This window comes from Suricata suricatta, chromosome 16, assembly GCF_006229205.1.
Source record: "Suricata suricatta isolate VVHF042 chromosome 16, meerkat_22Aug2017_6uvM2_HiC, whole genome shotgun sequence".
Taxonomy (NCBI): Eukaryota; Metazoa; Chordata; class Mammalia; order Carnivora; family Herpestidae; genus Suricata; species Suricata suricatta.
Genome location: NC_043715.1, coordinates 1316574 through 1323225, shown reverse-complemented (window position 1 = coordinate 1323225; position 6652 = coordinate 1316574). Strand labels below are relative to the sequence as shown.

At 64.3% G+C, this 6652-nt stretch overlaps 1 long non-coding RNA gene across 1 annotated transcript in view; it reads left to right on the top strand.

Moving 5' to 3' along the window:
• Positions 1 to 3696: 3696 nt before the first annotated feature.
• The window catches only part of LOC115280605, a 12517-nt gene continuing 9561 nt past the window's right edge, over positions 3697 to 6652 (top strand). The window contains exon 1 of the long non-coding RNA XR_003903853.1: positions 3697 to 3862. This is a non-coding gene — a long non-coding RNA (uncharacterized LOC115280605). The remainder of the gene's footprint in view (positions 3863 to 6652) is intronic.

Here is a 6652-nt window from a genome sequence, read left to right as displayed (position 1 = left end):
ATTGGGTCACAGAGGACGGAGTTCAAGACCATGTGGATGATGTTTAGTTGTTTTGTTCAGGGAAGGCTTCCTGGCCGGAAAGGGATGGCTCCCACGTGACAGCATAGTTCAGCAGGCAGACCGCCTCCCCTCCCCGCTGCCTGGGGGCTCCGTCCTTCATCACCGATCAGCTTTCGTGGTCTCGGCCGGGGCCCTGGAGCCATCGGCTGGAGGAGGTCCAGCCCAGAGGGGTCCGAGTTCATTCAAGGTTCTGGGCTTGAAATTTCAGTCCTGTGGGAGGCAGACTTCCTCAGGGGTAGGGCTAGCTCTAGGGATGCTGAGCACTGTAGCATTTGGCATGGGCCCTCTGCTTCTTTTAGAAACTCGGAGATGGAAGGCCTTGGGTTAACAAGGCTGGTCACCATCACTGTGGGAGGTGGCAGTGAAGGGAAGAGGCCCCCAGCCTCACGGAGTCCGGACCCCAGCCTCGGGAGATGTGCACGCAGACAACATTCCTCACTAGTCCGGGACACGGTGCTGAGCCTCAGGTGCATCCAAAAGCGCCGAACTAAGCCGCAGGCCCCCTGGAGCTGGATTCGAAGCCCCCCGTGTGCCGAGCACACGGACCTGCCTGTCCAGGTTCCTGGAGCACCTGCTCTCTGGCATGATTGCGCCGTTTCTTCCTGACTCAACTTGGCCCTTCAAAGGACCAGAAAATGGCATATTAGTTTCTTCCTCTTTAAGCAGATTAAAAAAAAAAACAAAAACACGTCCACGAAGCGGAAGAAAGTCTTGGGAATAAAGCTGTTTGGTGTCGGGCCTTGTGGCCGCCCACCCCGCGCGGGGAGGCAGAGGGATGCTGGCCCCTCCGGCGGCGGAGGCCGCGGGCGCAGGCGCCCTCCCTGCCCCGCCCCCACCAGGAAGCCAGGGCAAGTAAACAGCCAGAGAGTCTGGGAAACAAAACCGCCATTGTTTCCATCCAGGCTGCTTTCAGGAAAAACAACAGGTTTTTCCACTTTGGAGCCTTTATAGATGTAGATACACTGCGTGCTTTCTCCTCCACAGGCTGCAAGTTGTGGCCTTCTGTTCAGCCGGTGAGGAAATGCTCTTGGAACTTGGGACAGCAGGGCTCTGGAGCCCCAAAACTGTCCCCACACCACAGCGTCCGGGGAGGCCCTCGCCTCCAAACAGCCCTGCTCCCCGGGCCCCTGGATGACCCCAAGATCATCCATCCCCGTGACCCCCCACGTCCCCCTGACCCCTGGGTCTCCATGACCCCCCAGGTCTCCGCAACCCCCAGGATGACTCCAGGGTCCCCCTGACCCCCCAGGTCTCCATGATCCCCAGGGTCCCCTGACCCCATTGGTCCCCCTGACCCCCCAGGTCTCCGTGACCCCCCAGGTCTCTGTGACCCCCAGGGTCCCCTGACCCCCCAGGTCTCCATGATCCCCAGGGTCCCCTGACCCCCCAGGTCTCCGTGACCCCCAGGATGACAGCTGCAACCCAGTGCTGGCTCCTGTGTTCTCTCAGGCAGCCCCCTTCCCATCTCCCATCCCTGACTCCTCCCAGCTTGCTGGATTGCATCTTCTGGAAGTCTCCAGGGTCCCCAAGCACACCCTTCCTGCCTGAAGGCTCCCCCAGACGCCTTTCCCAGGAGGGCTTCAGGGCCTGCTGAGTGACGCGGGAGGAGGACCCTGTCGTGAGAAGCTGTGTAGACAGAGGCAAACTGGAGAGGCCTACCCACAGCAGGTGTGGCCAGTGCCTCCAGAGGCTGGAAGGGGCCGTCTCTGTCAGGGCTCAACTGAAGACCGGGGTCTCGGGACAGCTTAATGAGGGTCTCCTGCCTGCCTGGGGGGCTTCCTGACTCCATGAGCTGGGAGGGGGCCTGCAGAGCTTTGAGCACGCTGCCCACGGGCCTCTTCTCACAGGCCCTGCCAAGGGCAGGGCGGGAGGTACCCTCTGGGGCCTTGACATTGAGGGCGGGGGACAAAGGGAGCCTCACCCCCGCGAGCACGGAGTCCAGAACGTCCATGCTGCTCACGAGTCCTCTCCCCTCCTGAGAAGAGCCCTGGACCGGACCCCCCCACCGATGCCCCCTGCCCCTCCCCTGATGCTGGGGTGTGGCCGCACCAGGGAGTGCGGAGGTTTCCAGCCTCCAGGCGGCCCTCCCCTCATTGTGAGTTAGGGACATTCCCTCCCCTCAAGGACCAGCCTCCAGGTCACCCGGAATCTCGACCTCTTGGAGCCATGAACCCGTACGTGGAGGCGTGGGGCAGCCCTGCACCCCTGCTTTGGCCTTGAAACTGGTTTGGACAGGGTAGGAAGCACAGAGGCCTGCCGGCCGCCCCTTCCCAACCCTCCCCGCGTCCCGTGGCTGGAAAGCCCTTTGCTGTGAGTGTGGTGAGGACCGTGGGGACCATGCCATTCCCTGGGCTGCCAGAGGCATGGCAGGCCTTCCTCAGGACCCTAAAGTGGATCCCCCCTCCCCCCCACAAGCTTCCCCGTGGCCAGGACAGGTGTGCAGATTCAAGGGCTCGCCGCCCCCCCGCCCCCGCTGGTGTGCAGATTCAAGGGCTCACCACCCCCCCGGCTGGTGTGCAGATTCAAGGGCTCGCCGCACCCCCCCCCGGCTGGTGTGCAGATTCAAGGGCTCACCGCCCCTCCGATGATGTACAGATTCCAGGGCTCACCGCCCCCGCCCCCGCTGGTGTGCAGATTCCAGGGCTTACTGCCCCCCCCCCCGGCTGGTGTGCAGATTCCAGGGCTCGCCGCCCCCCCCGGCTGGTGTGCAGATTCCAGGGCTCGCCGCCCCCCCATCTGAGCAACCTCAGCTCTGAGCCAGCACTTCCAGGCACCCACAACCACCCGCCCCCACATTCTTCGGGATCATATAGGCTATTTCTGCCCCAAACCGCAGTGGACTTTATTTAAGGAGCAGAAACCTTGGGACTGTGGGCATCCAATGGAGGCCTTCCCCCCCACCCCTGGTGGTAACCGAATGGAAATCTGTGCTGGAAATAGAACAACCTGAAAGGACACAGGGGCTGCGCCTCCTCCGGAGGCTTTCCAAGTGGGAAGGGCAGCTGGTCTAGCGAGGGGCCGGGGGGTGGGGCATCCGGGGCCAGTTCCAGGGCAGGTGCCCCAAACTCAAGCAGCTGGGGGGGTCCCAGGCAGCAGACCCTCCCCTCAGGCCTCACCCTGAGCTGCAGCTGGAGGCCAGGCGTGGGGGCGAGGCGTGGTCGTGAAGTGCATCATGGGGGTGGCGATGGCCACCCAGGGCCGGGCGCAGGCCTCTGCTCTGGAAAGGCAGCCGAGAGCCTGTGGGGTCCCTCGGGGCCCCGCCTCCCTGTGGGCAGTCTCCCTCGGGGACCAGGGACAGGCCGATGGCCACGCCATCCGGCCTGCCAGCGGGTGCTCACGGAGGGAGTTTCAGGGGCACTAAACACCCTTAGCGGATCAAAGACTCTCATAAACAAAGGCCTAAGTGCTCACAAAGAAACTCTCAGGGGCTTATCTTGGGAAATCACTGAAAGCGCAGTAAAACGGAGGCAACGAGAAGCGTGCCTTGTGGAGGCGTGAGTGTCGCAGGCCCCGCCCACGGAACCAGGCATGCGTTTCCTTAGAGACCGTGCGTTTTGTGGCCGCTGTCCATGGAAACATAGGTGTGGCCCGAAGAGGACCCAGGCTTCCAAGCCAGCATCCGCGAAGGACCTGTGTCCGAGCTCCTGCCCGTGGGGGGCGGCTGCTCTGGTTTGTCCCTGAGGCACAGGGATTCCCCAATCCCTCAGCTCTCAGTCTGCCCACCCCGTGGACCCACTGGCTCATCCAGCATCGTGTGCGGCCCACCTGTGCCGGCGGCGTGTCCTGAGGGTCTCATCGGGAAGTAGGAACCGCTGACCCCCCCCCACCCCGCCTTCCTGCAGGGGTGGCATGTGGGTCCCACTCGCTGAGAGCCTGTCTGAGCAAAGGGACGTTTGAGGATGGTGGGGGCGGGGGGGGGGGGGGGGCGGTGCGCACCTGTTGCGGCAGAGGCCCCGCCCTCCTCAGGAGCTTGGCTTTCTCGCTGATGGCAGCTGGGAGCTGCTTTGGGGCTCACGGAGGGACACGGGCTGCTTTCGAGCTCCTCCCAGCAGCCCCGTGGTGCCCATCGTGTGGCCCGAACCCTGTCAGCAGGTGCACAAGGTGCCGTCCTGCACAGGGAGCCCGGGCCGCAGGAGCGCACCTTCTGCAGGGAGCCCTTCTCGAGGCCTGGGGGGAGGGGTGGCACCTGGGGAGAGGTCTGAACTCTGGCTGCCTGGGCAGCCAGGCCACGCACAGCGGCCTCTCCTGAAGTCTGTCCTCACGGCTTCACCCAGGACCCTTTGGTCAGTTGTGGGAGGTGCTCCCGGGTCACGTGGGCCGTGTGGTTCCTGAGGGAGGGGACGTGTTGAGGGGCTCTGCGGGAGGCCAGATGTGCACCGTGGGGAACCCGGGCTCCAGGCTTGGGGCGCATGTGGACAGGCCTGGCCTGCTGGGCACCTTCCCTGTTCCCAGGGGCCCCAGGCCCGGCCGGCCGTCCTTGCAAGAGGAGGCAGGGTCGCTGCCACGAGCCCACAGCGCCCGGGGCCTGTCCTGCCCCAGCTCTGGACGCCAGGAGCCCTCGCCCGTGTCCCTCTGCTTCCCGGGAGAGCCTCCTCCTCCCCCCGTCGTGGGAGCCAGCAGAGGGGAGGGGACGCCACGTGGCACCCTGGCCCTCCCTCCAGGCCTCCTCCGGGCGGGGTATGTGGCGGCCAGCCCCTCATCAAAGCCCCGTCTGTCCCACCCACGCCGCCTCTGTCCTGGGAGTCCTCGCCTGCCCCTGCCCCCGCCCCTTTGGCCGCCTGGCCCTGGGCCCTCCGTCTCCGTGTCCAGCCTTCCCCTCGTCCTTCTAGAACTCAGCCCAGGCCCCGCACCAAGCCTGGCCTCACTCCTGCCCCCCGGCCGCACACATCGCTGCCTCCTCGGGGCTGCTGGGCTGTGTTCCTCGTGGCCCGCACCACGGCCTCCCGGCCTTCCGTCCTCATTCTTGCCAGGACAGAACCCAAGAGGAGCGAGGAGAGACCCCGAGCGGCCTGTGTCCCCACGCGGGGCACACGGGGCCTCCCCGCCCGGCCTGGACGCGCCCCATCCCTCTCGTGCGGCTGAGTCACCGGCCCTGTCCTCCAACAACCCGCATGTGTGATTCACTGGTTTGGCTCCGAGGCCCAACATCGTCCCAAGAAAGAGAAAAGGGCTCGAGGAAGAGGATCCAGGCACTCAGGGAGCACGCTGGGCGCACCCTGGGACCTCTGTGACCCAGTGCACGGGGCCAGGGCCCGCCCCCCGCCCGGCCCGCCCCCAGGGCCCCAGCCCAGGGCAGCGAGAGTGTCGCTGAGACCCACCCAGCCCGGTTCACGGCTCCGTGTGCCGGCAGGTGACCTCGGCCTCCAGCCCCGACAGGCAGGCACGTGGTGCCCTCACCCACCAACCGCCACTGACTTCCTGTCCAAGCCCACGTCCAGGCAGGACAGTCTGAGAACCAAGTGGTGTCCCCACGAGAAACGGCTCTACCGGCCGTGGTCTGGATGGGCAGTCTGGTCCAGCCTTCGGCGTCCGTTTCTGTGGTTACTTGGGTCCCGGCTCCCCCTTCCCCACCTCTCCAAGGAGGGTGTGTCAGCATCCCTGACGCGGTCCTGCGCTCTGGGCGCCATCTGCGTCCCGTCCCGGATCTCCCATCGTCCTGGTTGGTTGATTGTTAGTTCACAGACATTCAAGTTCACTCTTGAATGAAGGTCTAGTTCTCTGGGTGACAAATACTTGGGGTCGTGCACCCCCAGCCCAGCACCATCGCTCCCTCCTGAACACACCCTGCCCATCTCGTAGGGACCCCTGGCCCCCGCCGCCCCCGGGGCAGCCACCGGCCTGTCCCCGCCCTGCGGCTGTGTGTTGCCGCGTCACAGGAGTGGAATCACACAACCCACGGCCTCTGGGGCCCGGCTCCTTCCACTTGGCAAAGTGCGGGTCAGATTCACCGGTGCGGAGCCTCGCGAGAGGCTGTCCCTTCATGCGGAGGCGCCAAGCTCGTCCCTCCACAAGCCCAGACACGCTGGTGACGCCTGGTTTGTGGCGATCACATTCACATACGAGTTTTTGTGTGAACCCGTGTTTTCCATTCATCAGATTGAACCCTTAGAAGTGCGAGTGCCGCAGGGACCGTCTGCGCCGCCCGTGCAAGGGGTCGTCCCTCCGGCCACCCGCGTGGTGCTGGGTGCCGCCGGGGTCCCGGGTTACAGCTCCGGCAGGCCTAGACTGGCGTCCGCGTGTCCTATGGCGCCTCCCTCTGGACGGGTCCCGTTGAGCGTCCTCCTGCGTGCTGTCTGCAGCTCTGTGGTGAAGCGCCCGCTCAGATCTCTTGCCGATTTTTTAATCGGCTTGTTTCCTCACTGTTGAGTCTCCCGTGTTCTTTATATATTCTGGAAACGAGTCCTTTATCAGAAACGTGACCTGCAACTAACCGTTCCTTCTTGGGCTCTGACTCCTCTTTCCATTCCGTTAACAGCACCTTTCACGGAGCAAATTTAAACATTTTGATAAAACCCAGTAGATTGTTTTTTTCCCTTCCACGTTAAGCTTCTGGTGTCTGCGTCAGCGTCTGGCTCTGCGCCTTGTGGATCAC